We start from the raw sequence: 15,249 nt of genomic DNA on the forward strand, positions 1-15,249 counted from the left end.
GAAATGGCAGGGGTAGTAGGTAAATTGGCCAAGGTCACATGACTGGTAGGTGGTGGACTCGGTCCTCTGTCTTCAGAGGAGAAAAAATGCTATTATTATTATTTATAATAACATTTATTGACTGTCTACCACGTGCCATGTATCAGGTGCCTACATGCGTGCTATCTTTCAGTCTCTCTGAAATACTCCGAGGATGGTTTTATCAGACAGTCATGACTTGCTGAGGACAACATGGTAGGAAGTGGCAGCTTGGGGCTGATACCAAAGTTGGTCTGATTCTAGAACTTCCAGGCTCCTAACCCCTGGGCTGTATCACCTCTCATTAGAGCAGGTTCACCATCAAACCAGCCACTTGTTAGAATGAAAGAAAGAGCTTTTAAACTTGGCTCCAGGCCCACAGGCATGAATGGGACCATCTCAGGGTACCTGGGTTCCATGTTCGCCCTGGCTGAGATGTACGATTCAGGCGTCAAGTATTTTGCAGTGTGCCAGGCACTGTTGTTGCCGTGAGCCGGGCAGGGGGTGTCTTAGAGCTTGACGTTCAGGAGGAAGGGAACTGTGATGAGGTCCCTTCAGGTCGGGGGATCAGTGCTCTAAGGAAGACACACAGGATAATGGGATGAAAGGGATGCTGGAGAAGGCCTCCCTCAGGCGGGGCAACTGAGCTGCAGCCCGAGTGACAATCTGGGTGAAGAGGGTCTTGGCTGAAGCATAGAAAGTTCTGGAAGCAGGAACAGCTTGACCGTAGGAAGGAACAGAAATTCCTGGGTGTCTTCTGAGATCTCTGAGTGGTTCTGTGTGGCTGGAAGGTGACATCAGTGGGTGAGGTGGAATGCAGTCTGCAGTCCGTCCTGCCTGAGTCACGGAGTCCCCACGTGGCTCCCTTCTGAGGGAGGCCGTTCCGGGAGCAGCAGGGTTGGAGGCCTTTCCGATAGAGAGTGGAGAAACTCACTTTTGAAATAAAAGGGTTGGCTTCTCAAAGTCATGCGTGTCGCCTCTAAGCCAAAGGGCCGTGATTTGTAATCACAGGGTGGGTGGCACGCACAAGTTCTGGTCTTTTCTTAAATAATAAAAGTGTGAAAACGGTCATCTCTTAGATTTGTTCCCTACCAAGCGCCCCCAAGTGCAGCGTATTAATAAATACAATAATAGTTAATATTTCTTAAGTGCTCCTTGTCTGTGTTCCAGTGGGTTGAGAGTTTTTCTTGCATTAGTCTCTTTAGTCCCCATGAGAGCTCTGTGAGCTTAGTACTCTTTTTTTTTTTTTTTCCTGGCACGCGGGCCTCTCACTGTTGTGGCCTCTTCCGTTGCGGAGCACAGTCTCCGGACGCGCAGGCCCAGCGGCCATGGCTCATGGGCCCAGCCGCTCCGTGGCATGTGGGATCTTCCCGGACCGGGGCACGAACGCATGTCCCCTGCATCAGCAGGCGGACTCTCAACCACTGTACCACCAGGGAAGCCCGCTTAGTACTCTTTTTATTCCCCTTTGAATGATATGGAAGCTGAGGTCTAGAGAGGTGAAAGGTAAAGAGCCCAAGGTCACACATTGGGGAGAACAGGGCCTGGAACCCCTCATGCAACAGCCTGAGGTGTCAGCCAGGGCAGGTATTATCAGGCCCATTTTACAGAGGGAGAAGACTGAGGCATGGTCATGAAAAGGGTGTGGAAGAGAGTCGGGCCTGGAATCTGGGTGTTCTGGTTCTGGCGGAAGGTCCACTAGCCGTGGGGAAGGTGGTGGAACCGCACACTCTCCTTTGCCCAGACTTATTCAAGGATTCAAAGCCAAGGGCCTCCTTGAGGTTGGGAAAGAGCCCCTAGCAGCCTTCACTGGGGAGCAGGGGCTGGCGGCAGTCCCCGTGGCCACACCCCTTTGGCTGATTCTAAAGCCCACGTAAGGGCTGCATCCGGTCCACCTAACCCCCTGCTCAACCCTTTAATACACCCCAAGTTCCTCCAAATCACCTGGGACATTTTTAAAAGGGCACATTCCTGGGCTTTGAGAGAGGCCTGTTGAATCAGGATCTTGGTCATGGGACCCTGGAATCTGCATTGACCTCCCCCCAGGCAGTCCTGAGGGGCGTTCAGGTTGGAGAACCACTAGTCTAGGTCTCAGTACTGAGCCCTTTGGGAAGGGTGGGAATGGCTCTGGATTTACTCTAAGGCTCTAGGCATGATGCTTAAACAAATTTCGTGGTTACTTTGGCCAGGGGAGAGGCTATTATCATCGGCCCCAGACATTTTGGGGACAGGCTGGAAATAGCTCGCTGGCTGAGTGTTTCTATTTTGTATCAGTATGATTAGGTGGGTCTGGGGGCTGCAGTCTAAGTCTTTTTTTTTTTTTTTTGGTATCTTTAAAAAAATTGTGGTAGAATATACATATCGTAAAAGTGACCATTTTAACCATCTTTAGGTGTACAGTTCAGCGGCATGAAGTACGTTCACGTTGTTGGGCATGCAGCCCAGTCCAGAGGGCTCCTTTTGGAACAGTCTAGGAGGGAAGGGCTGTGTACACATTAGGTGCTTAATAATTTCTTTCAGATGACAGTGGAGCAGCGGGGGTTATTGGGGTGATGGGGTAAATTCTTAAGCATTAAGTAAGCATCCCCGCTTCAGACTTTCTCGTGAGCCACTTAACCTCAGTCTGAGATGCTGGTGGAGGAGATGCTGGTGAGCTATGTTTAACGTTCAATTTCTATTTCTGGGCCAGGCAGGATGATGAGTTCATTGTCTGGTCAATGCCAAGGGCTGGTCGATGCCAAAGGCAACTTCCCCTGCCTCCCCCAGTTCCCCAGCAGAAGAGAGGCTACCTCTGTAAAGAATCCAAGTTTCCCTCCTATGTGTGTGTCGCTAAGAGGCAACGCACGGTCACAACTGGGACTAGGGTTTCAGATGCTGCCGACTCAAGACTGATTGAGTTGAGAACTAAACAAATGGGCCTTTTTATATTTAAGAGGAGATTTTTTTTTTTTTTTTTTTTTTACCGTGTGTCAACGAAAGATCTGTAGACCATCTTGTTATAAATTTCACACTGCTGACTTCATACGTATGAGAGCGCTCACGACCCATTTACATTTTTTTGGTGCATTTGGGTTCATTTCTGTGGTTACCACTCTGAGGAGGCCTACAAAAGCTGGCTTGTTCAGTGGTGGAGCACGTTGCCAATGGAATTTGGTGAGCCTCACAGCAGTGGAGGGGAGGGTGTTGGATCAGCACGTGCACTGAGTTACAGAAGGATTGAATTTTGCAGCGGGAAGGGAACTTCTATAGAGTAAACCCCCTTATTTTTTTTTTTTTGCGGCATGCGGGCCTCTCACTGCCGGGGCCTCTCCCGTTGCGGAGCACAGGCTCCGGACACACAGGCTCAGCGGCCGTGGCTCACGGGCCCAGCCGCTCCGCGGCACGTGGGATCTTCCCGGACCGGGGCACGAACCCATGTCCCCTGCATCGGCAGACGGACTCTCAACCACTGCGCCACCAGGGAAGCCCACCCCCCTTATTTAAAGATGAGGAAATTGAGACCCAGAAAAGGGGGTGGGTGCTTACCCAAGGTCACCGTGCTAGTTAGGAACCCAGCCCAACACAGGCCTCCTGGTCCCCAGCCCACTGACTTTCCGCTGCATCAGACCTTTCTAGTCCTTGAACTCTGGCTTCCATTGACTGGTTGGCTTTGCAATATTAAAAGAAAAAACCTGAAGATAAGTTTTCCTGGAATGAGAAGTCTTTCCAAAATCATTTATAGATTATGTGCCTTCTCCAATTGCCTTTTCCTGTACTCGGGTAGAATCAATCTTTGCTCCTGGGCAGACACGTCAGTTTCTTTCCTGAGATCTTTATCTTCCTGGTTATGTTTTGGAACCCCCTGCCTCTGTTCTGATGAGAGCCCTGGGCACCCAGGCTCTCTTTCCAGGATGGCAGCACAGCTGGTTTGAAGAGTGGAATATTGAGTCATCAGCTTTCTGGCGTGGCGTATCCTTTCCCAGAATTCTGAAGTCCCATCTGATGTTATTTAGTCACTGTCCTTTCAGTCTGGGAAATGATTCAGATATAAGCTACACAAAGAACTCAACAGAGCCCTCTGTGATAGGGGTTCTTGAGGAGACATGGAAAGCTGGCTCTATTGTTTGGACACCAACCATCGCTCGAGAGCCAGACCCCTCACATTCCTGAGTAAAAACTTCTAGGAAGGTTCTGGGCTCTTGTGATGTACAATCGTCTCAGCTGCAAAATCAGGTTAATTGATTGACTAAATATTGTGTTTATGGAGGACTTATTTTGTACTGACCCCACTCAAAGTAGGAGGTACAAAAAGGAATTTAACATGGTCTCTGACATAAGGAAGAAGCCATGAGTTGGTGCCCAGGTATCTATTAAGGGGCTTTATTACATGCTTCTGTTTTCTTGTTACCCTTAAAGAATCAGAGAAGGTTGCTAGAAGAACAACAAAGGGCACTATTGAGCCTTGAAGCTCAGTGAGGGCTGATCTATTCTCTTTCACCTCTGTGGTCCCAGGACAGTGTGGATGCTCAAAGAATATTTCTTTCCATGCACAACCCCTCCCCCGCCTTTTTTTGTGTGTGTGTGGTACGCGGGCCTCTCACTGTTGTGGCCTCTCCCGTTGCGGAGCACAGGCTCCGGACGCGCAGGCTCAGCGGCCATGGCTCACGGGCCCAGCCGCTCCACGGCATGTGGGATCTTCCCGGACCGGGGCATGAACCCATGTCCCCTGCATCGGCAGGTGGACTCTCAACCACTGCGCCACCAGGGAAGCCCTCTCCCCCGCCTTTTTAAAACAAACTTCCATAAAGGAGGCACCTTTTGTGCAGAGGGATAAGACTGAACCTGGGCCTGTATTACCTGGGTTTGAGTCTCTGTTCCACCACTGAGCTCTGTGACCCTGAGCAAGTCACTTATGTCCCTAAGCCTCCATTTCCTCATTGATAGAATAGAGGCGTCATGATTCATCTTGGGACCGTGGGTACATCACTGAACCTCTCTGATCGGGGATTTCTCCTTTTTAAAACAAGAGGCAGTGAGGATGCGTGTGGAAGGCCCACTGGAATAGGCATACAGCTAAACAAGTTTTCATTGTTTTTCATTCCGTGTCAGGAATGGGCTGTTTTACTCTTTCACCTCCAATGGAGTTTCAGGAGAATACGTCCATTCCAACACAGGTAACTTCCGATTGCCAGTGTGTTTGTTGGTGAATCCCCTGGGCTGCGTCCCTGCCCTCCCAACCCCGATTCTGCTACCGTGCTCACAAAACACAAGGTCGTTTGAGAAGCTTTTGAGGCCAAATGTAACTGGAGATAAAAGCTAAACGTTCAAGGAGCCCGCTTAGCAGCCCCAGCTGACCAGAAGCGACGTTTTGGATCACCTACTGCTTCTGAATGGCTTGGGTCACCACACCCTCAATTATCACCGGCAGTGATCATTGAGAGGCACATGGAATGGTTATTTACAAATGGTTATTTGTAATTGAAGACCACAGATAATGGTCACATAGGGTCAACCCTAGGTAATCAGTCCCTTCTATTTCTTCTTTTTTAAGATTTTCATTTATTTATTTATTTTTGGCTGCATTGGGTCTTAGTTGCTGTACGCGGCTTTCTCTAGTTTCATCGAGCGGGGGCTGCTCTTCGTTGCGGCACGTGGGCTTGGCTTGTTGCGGAGCATGGGCTCTAGGGTGCGTGGGCTTCAGTAGTTGTAGCACGCGGGCTCAGTAGTTGTGGCTTGCGGGCTCTAGAGTGCAGGCTCACTCGTTGTGGCGCATGGGCTTAGCTGTTCCGCGGTGTGTGGGATCTTCCTGGACCATGGCTTGAACCCGTGTCCCCTGCATTGGCAGGCGGATTCTTAACTGCTGCGCCACCAGGGAAGCCCAGTCCCTTTTATTTCCGATAGACATTTGAAGAAAAGGCTTGAATTTTGAATAAAACCATTTGCTTTTTGCTGTCACGGCCCTTCAGTTATTTCATTAAGGGATTGAAGTCAGAAATCATTTATGACTTTTCCCCCATACATTATAGATTTGGGGGATAAACTGTCTTTGGGGATTTCTGTTAACAAGAAGGAAGAGTCTAGGCTTAAGCAAGAGTATAAAAGAAAATTGAAACTAAAAATTGGTTTCTCGATTTGACTAAAGTAAAGCCAAAAGCTTTGACTACATGCAGGGGCCAGCATAGTGAAGGTCAGGATGTTAAAACAAAAATGTTTAATTACAAAGAAGTTTAATTACTTAAGTTTAAGTTCGACATTGGGCTGCCTGTTTCCAAATACCCTGAAGCTCAATTATGCTCATCGTGAAAAGCGTGTGTTGATGTTTATTGAGATCAGAAGGAAGTGAAAGGCCAAAGTGCTTTCCCTCTGTTTCTGTGGCCCTCCCACTTCTGTCCTGATTTCCCTCTCCGTGAAGTCACTCGCCTTTGACCTTGGACATCCAAGAGCTTACTTCTCCCATCAGAACCTCTTAGAAGCAGATGCTTCCTGCATCCTCGCTCTTATGGACTTGGGTCCTGCTCCCAGGATGCTGACCTCCTTGACCTTCTGCTGGAGGAATAACCTCAGACTTGGTCAGATGGAGGATCACCGGGAAATCACCATGATCTATTAATATTCTTGAGTATTAGTATTATATATCAGTGTATGTATATATCTATTCATATATATGTCAAGCATAACCGTGTCAACGGTTTAACAAAGTTTATGGGAGAAAAGCTTGATAATCGAGAAAACTCTACCCCTATTTGTTGCTTTTGATGTTGTGGTTTTTCAAACGTTTCGAAAGCCGGTTGTTATTTGATTAAGTGGCTTAACATTGGAGACGCTGTCTGGGATTTCTGGCCTCAAAAATTCTATCACCCTGGGCTTCCCTGGTGGCGCAGTAGTTAGGAATCCACCTGCCAGTGCAGGAGACACGGGTTTGTGCCCCGGTCCGGGAAGATCCCACATGCCGCAGAGCGGCTAGGCCCGTGAGCCACAACTACTGAGCCTGCGTGTCTGGAGCCTGTGCTCTGCAACGGGAGAGGCCGCGACAGTGAGAGGCCCGCGCACCGCGATGAAGAGTGGCCCCCGCTCGCCGCAACTGGAGAAAGCCCTCGCACAGAAACGAAGACCCAACACAGCCAAAAATAAATATAAAATAAATTAATTAATTAAAAAAAAATTCTATCACCCTTAGGGCTAACATCTTTAGCCACTTTGCTCTACCCTCTGACAGTGAAGTCCAGGCAGTTATTTGGAGGAGGGTTGGGTCTTATAATAAGGGGGTCTTTCTTGGTTCTGCTAAAGACCGCTACTCCACTCCGCCCTGACACTCACAGGGTGTGGTGGCTTCCAGTGTTATTCAGGCCACTGGTTCAGGGACCTCGGCGTTGTGATGAATGGCTTGGGTACCGGGCTATCTCAGGGGGCTGCTTATCCTGGAGCCTCCTGCCTGCACCCGAGCGAGCCTTCTCTTTGGGGTCACCCTCAGAGGGTACAGGGCATTTTGATGCTGCGGCACTGTGTCATTTGGACTTGAGGATATTTATCTTGGCTTGGAAAAGAAAGCATTAAATTTGCGGTCAGGGGAGACCGAGAAGGAGAGAGGGAGGGAGAAAGGCAGGGGGGACACATTCCTTCCAGGGGTTTGGACTTTAAGATGAGGCATGGGGATGGGGATGAAGGAAGGCCCACAGGTCTGTGGAGAGCGTCAGGGATTGTCCCCACCATCGTCATCATCCTATCCGATCGAAAAAGGCTATGACTGTAAGATGCCCCTCGGTTTCAGAGAAGTTAAAAAACATGAAAACGACATGAATCATGGTTGGCAACGTTGGTGCTTTCATCTCACGTAATCCTCTTAATCTTAAAAGGCAAGTTCTCTCGTTCCCATCTTATCGGTGAGAAAACTGGGACCCAGAACTTGCAGAAGATCACTCATCTGGCTCTAGTGTAGGAGCCGAGATTGAAGCAGGTGTTCTACCACCCTTAGGGCTGACATCTTTAGCCACTTTGTTCTACCCCCTGTCAATGAAGTCCGTGGTGTTTGAACACTTTGATGTCAACATTTTGACCCAGCTGTGTCAGACAGATACGTTAACTGCGTTCCATTACTTTTAGTAAGTAACTTAAACCTCATTGACATGTTTTCACATTATTATTCTTTTTTTTTTTTTTGCGGTACGCGGGCCTCTCACTGTTGTGGCCTCTCCCGTTGCGGAGCACAGGCTCCGGACGTGCAGGATCAGCGGCCATGGCTCATGGGCCCAGCCGCTCCACGGCATATGGGATCTTCCCAGACCGGGGCACGAACCCGTGTCCCCTGCATCAGCAGGCGGACTCTCAACCACTGCGCCACCAGGGAAGCCCACATTATTATTCTTAATAAGGGCTGGACCCAGGGTTGTGAAATGCTGCTTTCGGTGTGTTTCATGTCTGCTCTGCTCCTCCCCCTCTCCTACATCAGGTAGATCTCTATTGATAACATTCAGATAATAAACATTACCTGCTGTATTAGTCTAGAGAATCTGTGAGTTACCGGCTGTGTGACCCTTTGCAGATACCTCTCTGAACTTGCTTCCTCGTCTGTAAAATGGGAATGATAACACTTACGTTTCAGGATGGGAGTGAGGAAGGGAAGGTTAAATAACGTTTACTAAAGTCCCTGGCGTTCGGCATGGTGTATAATAGGAACTCAAAATATGTTCAGCTTGTTCCTGTCCCCCTTCTCCCTGGGTCACCGGATAGTAGTTGGTCACAAGCCCTGAACCAGAACCCTTTCTGACACACCTGGCCATGTCTCATGTATATAGACAAGCAAGTGGCTCTCACATCCCCTTGTAGCTGGAATCATTTGCAAACACCTCATTATTGTTTTACAGCTTTTTAATTTGCCCGCGCAAATAGAGCCTGCCTGGCTGACTTTGAAGGAATTTTCATATCTAAACGCAGCCTGTATGTGTGTGCTGCACCCCAAGGAGGCAGGCCTTCCTGCTTATCATGCCAGCGAGGATCTTGTGCATGACTTCCTTACTTTTTGGAGAAAAGATGGGACTCAGTCTCTCCATATTGCCAGAAAGCTTTTTTTGTTGTTTGAAAAAAAAAAGTCTCAAAATGGGAAATATTTTCCTGGGGAAAATTGCTACGGTAACTCAGGTCCTTTCTTGCCCCTCCTTGGGTTCATTCCCATCCCATTGCATGTCTTCGGAGGGACTGTGGAGTGAGGTTCAGCCTTACATCTTGGATTCCCTAAGAGGGAGGGAGGGAGGGAGATGGGAAGTGTGGGCGTGTGTAATAGGATACAGCTGCAGTGGTCTTTTCTCTCTGACCATATTTCAAGAAGAATAATATTTGAAGCACAGCTTAGCTTCCCCCAAAGGCCACATGTGCCTTTTCTGCCCCCATCCTGAGCCTCCCCTGCACTCTCCTGCACCTGCCTCATCCCTCCACTGCTTGGTGGTGGCAACATAAATTACACTTCAGCAACTTATGGCCCTGAGACATGCAAAACTTAAGTGCTCTCAGTTTTCAAAGACCTATTGGGGAAGACTGTCCACATCAGTGGCTGCAGATAATTTTGGTGTCGTCTTTGGGAAAATTCCAGCTTTTTGTTTAGAATGTCTCTGGCTTTCCAGTAGCACCTTTAACACTGAGAGCTGATCTGGATCTAGTATTATATTGAAGCCATCATTTTTAAGTGTGATAAATGGTATACAACATGGAAGAAAGGCACGAGGCACCCTGACCATTGTTTTCATTTTTATATGTGTGCATTCACCTAGCCAAGATCCTTATCCTCATAATATTATGAATTCTGCTGCTTTCATTTCAACCTCTTTTCCATATCTTCACATTATCACTTTTAATAACAGTATCATTTTTTGAGTAGTGAATATACTGTGATTTGTTAATGATGTACCTACGTGAACCATGATTTATGAAATTATTCCTCTGATCTTGGACATCTTAGGGTGTTTACAGGTTTTTCCCATCAGAAGGGAAATACTATGGTAAACATCTTTGTGCATAAACCTGTTAGCTTCTGTTGAATTGTTCCCTTGGTGTAATTTCCCAAGAGGGAAATTGCTGGAGTTGAAGGCGGTAAACATCTTTGCAGTTCCAGTGATGTAGTGCCTTTGGGGGTATTTTTAAAATCAGTGTTCTCTCTGCTGGCGTCTTGTGCCAGAAACGTATCAGAAGAAAATAATACAAGTGAACAATTAAAAAGATAATTTCCATCTTTAACTCATCTAGACATATGGAAATGAAAATGTGGGTTTGCGTAGATGGGTGGCTGGCTGCCTTGGGAGGCTCCGGCTCTTTATTACTGTGACTGTGTCTTTCATTGTGGGAGACGATCTCTAGCTGTCTTGTGCTTCTGGAGAAAAGGTATGCACGCTGTCTGTTCACCGCCCCCGCTTCAGCATCCTGAACCTGCCTTACGCTCATTGGGAACAGAATGGTTAGACCTCCATCGTATGTCGCCAACTGTGACGCGAGTTCCTCTCCCATCCATGAAATAACCTAGTGTCCACAGATTAATATGTGTATATCGTGTGTACAACAGTTAGATTTTGGGTTGGAATAGAAGAGGATTTTGAGGTGCTCTTTTGGGAGATAGAAAAAGAAGGTACTGGGCGTCAGGGATGGTTAGCTAATTGTAGCTTATTGAGGACTTATCTCAGAGCAGGTGCTGTTCCAAACACTTGACATGGAAGAATTTATTTAGTGCTCAAAACATCCCTACTAAGTAGGCATATCATTATCCTCATTTCACAGGTGGAGTAACTGAGGCCAAGAGATTATCTTGTCAGGGTCACACGGGACATGAACCCACGTGTATTCGTTTCCTAGAGCTGCCATAACAAAAGTACCGCTGTGTGCGTCTGTCTGTGTCCTCCCTTCTTATAAGGACCAGTCACTGGATTTAAGACCCAGTCTAATCCAGGACAACCTCTCTTAATTTAATAACATCTGCAAAGGCCCTATTTCTAAATAAGATTCCATTCTGAGGTTCTGAGGGGACATGAATTGAGGGGGACAGTATTCAATCTACGACACTATGGACAGGGTGGAGAAAAGGGAAAGAAAGCAGGAGCCCAGGCAGGAGCAAGTTTTGACCAGATGGCCCTGAGAGAGACACAGGATGGGCGACAGTCCATGGGCCTTTGAAGAGGCTGTGCGCCGGGAGCGAGTGGAGGAACCCTGTGCAAGAGATGGGGGTGCCCGGCACAGCCTGGCTGCATCAGCGTGAAATGATCCTGCCCGGAGCCAGCTAGCTTTGTGGGAATCTCTTTAAGGAGTAGGTTTGGGGTTAATGCCCTGCCATGCTTCAGTAGCTTAAGGAAAGGTTACCTAGAATATTTACCTTCTCGAGCAGTCGAGTGATTCATTACACCGTGTCTCTGAACCTGTGGGGGAAGCCCAGAGGCAGACATGAGTGTCTCCAGTCATAAAGTCAGACTTGGAGCACCAGCCCCAGGGAAGAAAGTATTTTGGCATATCATCTGCATCACTGCAAAATAAATTTATAAGCATTCCAAGAAAACTGCAGGGGAGAGTGTAGAAATTCTCCAGCAAGCAAGGAAAGGTAAATGAAAATTAACTGTACCACGTCCATTAATTATTCCTTCCAGGTGTGTAGAACGTAATTAATACGATGTGGACTGCCGTGCTGTCTCTCTTGTTTTATTTAGGTGACCGTAAAAGGTAATTTATAAGGGCTTTCCTAGGTTAACTGCCAATTTAATTCCTTGGACTGTGTTTTTCCACAGGCTCTTAGGTTTCTCAACAGTAAAATTCATCCACCGCTGTACGGGCTTTCAGGAATTTGTGATGAGGTTTGGGTTGGGGGCTGCTTCTCCTTTACCTGAGATGCTCAGTGTCTCCACCCTGAGACCAGCCCGAAGGTGCCAATTCCTGTTAATCCTCTGTTAATGTGAGCGTTTTCATGTCACTGAGTGTGACGGTTGTGTACAAAAGAAGCTTTTAAAGAACTTTAAGTTATAAATCTAGCAAGCTAGAATTTAAGTTAAGAATTTTACTCTGCGACTCATAAATCTAGTAAATTTTTTTTTTTTTTTTTTTTTTTGCGGTACGTGGGCCTCTCACTGTTGTGGCCTCTCCCGTTGCAGAGCACAGGCTCCAGACGCACAGGCTCAGCGGCCATGGCTCACGGGCCTAGCCGCTCTGCGGCACGTGGGCTCTTTCCAGACCGGGGCACGAACCCGTGTCCCCTGCATTAGCAGGCGGACTCTCAACCACTGCGCCACCAGGGAAGCCCATCTAGTAAATTTTAAGTTACATTTAGGGTAGCCTTTGATTAATCATTGACCCTTGAACAAACTTCACCTTCTTTTAACGTTTTAGATTGCACTTAAAATCTCATATACTTAATGTCCTTTTTGAGTACTTCAGACGTTCTGATTAACAAACAAATACTTAAATAATATAAATCTAATACCTCAATGACATTGTTTCTTAAATGCTCCAATATTATATGTAAACGTAGAAGATTTCAACTTAAAATCTCAAGTCAAATAAATTGTTCAATTAAATCCTTCTTACTGGTAAGGCAGGGTAACTCCTCCTACTTGAGTAGGTCAAAATCTTAAAAATATTAATCTTATGGATTTTCTTCTTAAACATTTCTGTACTTATTTAAAATAATAGCCATATTGAGATATAATTTACATATAAACTTCACTTACTCTAAGTGTAGAAGTCACTGAATTTTAGTATGTTTGCAGAGTTCTACAACCATCACCACAATCTAATTTTAGAACGTTTCCATCACCCTAAAAAGAACTTTCGCATCTATTTACTGTTCCTTGCCTCCCCACCCCCAGCCTTAGACAACCACTAGCCTACTTTCTGTGTCTGTATATTTGCCTGTTTTGGACTTTTTTGGTACTTAATTTGAAATCATGCTGGGTTTTTAAGGAAGCAGTTTTGATGTCTCAAACAATTGTTTGGGGTAACTGCAATTGTTGGGGTAACTGCCTCCGTGGCTGGAAGCGTCTTTGTGAGCCGACCCCTGGCTGGGGAGCTGAGCTCTGCCTCCGAGTGGGGGGCTCTTGTACCCCATGACCCAGACTCAAGTCACTTACTGCCTAATTCAAATGTCTCCCCACGGAAGACCAGACCCCATCTGGTGGCTTCATTCCATTCTGATTCCCTGCCCACCCACTGGGCTCACTGCTGTAAGACCCAGTGAAAGTGACAGCTGACTGCAGACCGTGGTGTCTCGCTCCAAGGCCACAGTTCTGAGGTCACGCCCAGCGAGCCACGCTCCTGTGACCACCTAGCATCCTCACAGCGCCCACTCATAGGCCACCAGTCAAGGCACTCACCCAGCAGCCTCTTGGCCCATCTCAGGTTCACGCTCCATGTCCCGGTGAGACAGCTTAGAGAGCAAAACCCCAGCAGGGACTCAACCAGATATTTGTACCTCCACGTTCATAGCGGCATTATTCACAGCAGCCAAAAGGTGGAGGCAACCCAGGTGTTCATCAGTGGGTGAATAGATAAACAGAAATGTGGATATACATACAGTGGAGTTTCATTCAGCCTTAGAGGGAGATTCTGACATGCTACACCGTGGGTTAACCTTGAAGACATTATGCTAAGTGACATAAGCCAGACACATAAAGGACAAATACTGTTTGATTCCACTTACATGAAGTCCTTAGAGGAGTCAAACTCATAAAGACAGAAGGTACACTAGAATGGTGGTTGCTAGAGGAGAGGTGATAAGCGGGCAGGTGGGTCACGTGGGCCTCCTGGGCCATAGAAAGGACTCTGGATTTTGTTCTAAGATGGTGGGGAGACTTCGGAGCAGAGAGGATGTCGTGAACGGGTTTATATTTTGAGAAGGTTATTCTGGCCGTTGATAGGGAATAGGGTAGGGAGGCCAAGACGGCAGCAGGGAGACCAGTTAAGAGGACTTCGTCCTAGCCCCAGGGGCGGTGATGATGGCTCGGACCAGGTGTTTGGGACCGAGAGGAGCTGATGGGGGGAGGGGGTGATGGCAGGTAAGGCACAGGAATTAAGAATGACTCCTGGCTGTTGAGTCTGCCCAGCTAGGTGCATAGTGGTAGTGTTTACCGCAGTGGGGAACATCGGGGAGGGGGACGTTTTAGGGGTGGAAGTCTTGAGTTCTCCCTATAAGTGTTTATTGTGTTCAACAACCCCAAGCTGAACCTAAACGAGCACTCTTATCCCTGACCTGATTCTTTCAAGATGTCTAAGTTGGGGAATTTTAAACCATGTCTCACGACCCATTGGTAGGTTGTAAAATCACTTTAATGAGGGCTTCCCTGGTGGTGCAGTGGTTGAGAGTCCGCCTGCCGATGCAGGGGACACGGGTTCGTGCCCCGGTCTGGGAAGATGCCACATGCCGTGGAGCGGCTGGGCCCGTGAGCCATGGCCGCTGAGCCTGCGCGTCCGGAGCCTGTGCTCCGCAGCGGGAGAGGCCACAGCAGTGAGAGGCCTGCGTACTGAAAGAAAAAAAAAGTCACTTTAATGAGTTGTACTAATATTAAAGAAAAATAGAAGAGAATAGAAAATATCAGAGCATCACATGTAAACTGGGTTCAAAAGGAGAAAGGGACGAGAAACAGGAGTCCCGAGACCCTTGTTCTAGCCATACCTCTGCCTCTAATGAGCCATGGGGCCTGGAGTGAGTCCCTTATGCCCCTGTGTCCATTGCCTCACCTGTGAAATGGGGCTGGGGTGAGGAGGGCTCCGCTGGATTCACCCCATCCTCCCCCCTTTTCTCTCCTTCAGCTCTTGCATGCTCTCTCAGTAGGCGGACCACAAACCGTACTGGCCAGAAAGGCCATCACTGAGCTTTGCTTCCTGCCATGTCTGTTGTTCAGTCAGAACCAATTCCGAGGGTGCTTCTCCTCAGCTGTACATACCCAGGCCCTTCACTGGTGTGGGAGTCATTGGACCAGCCGGTCTCTAAAGACCCTGCTTGTCCTAGATGTGCCTCTGTCTGCACTAACCTATCTGGTCGGCAGCTGGCTGCACTTGGGCAGGGACCTTGTGCTTTTTGGAAGTCGGCACAACCCTCTGCTCTGGGCACGTTTTCACAGAAGGGCCAGGATCATCTAAAAGAGGGGGTGGTTTGATTGCCATGGATTTTGGTGAGTGTATGTGATAGCCGAGTTCTTCTCCCGGCAGGTAAGTGTTGCAATGTATACAGTATATTCTTCAAAGCTGAGTGTCAGAGTCCCTCAGTGGAGGGTTTCTATGTAGCAAATCTCCTGG

General features: G+C 47.8%; 1 protein-coding gene across 2 annotated transcripts in view; it reads left to right on the plus strand.

Moving 5' to 3' along the window:
- CHST11 (carbohydrate sulfotransferase 11) overlaps positions 1 to 15,249 on the plus strand; it is a gene marked incomplete at both ends in the record, with an annotated part of 279,802 nt that overhangs the window by 110,873 nt on the left and 153,680 nt on the right. The window lies entirely within an intron of this gene.

Source organism: Leucopleurus acutus, assembly GCF_964270905.1.
Source record: "Leucopleurus acutus genome assembly, chromosome: 11".
NCBI classification, from domain to species: Eukaryota; Metazoa; Chordata; class Mammalia; order Artiodactyla; family Delphinidae; genus Leucopleurus; species Leucopleurus acutus.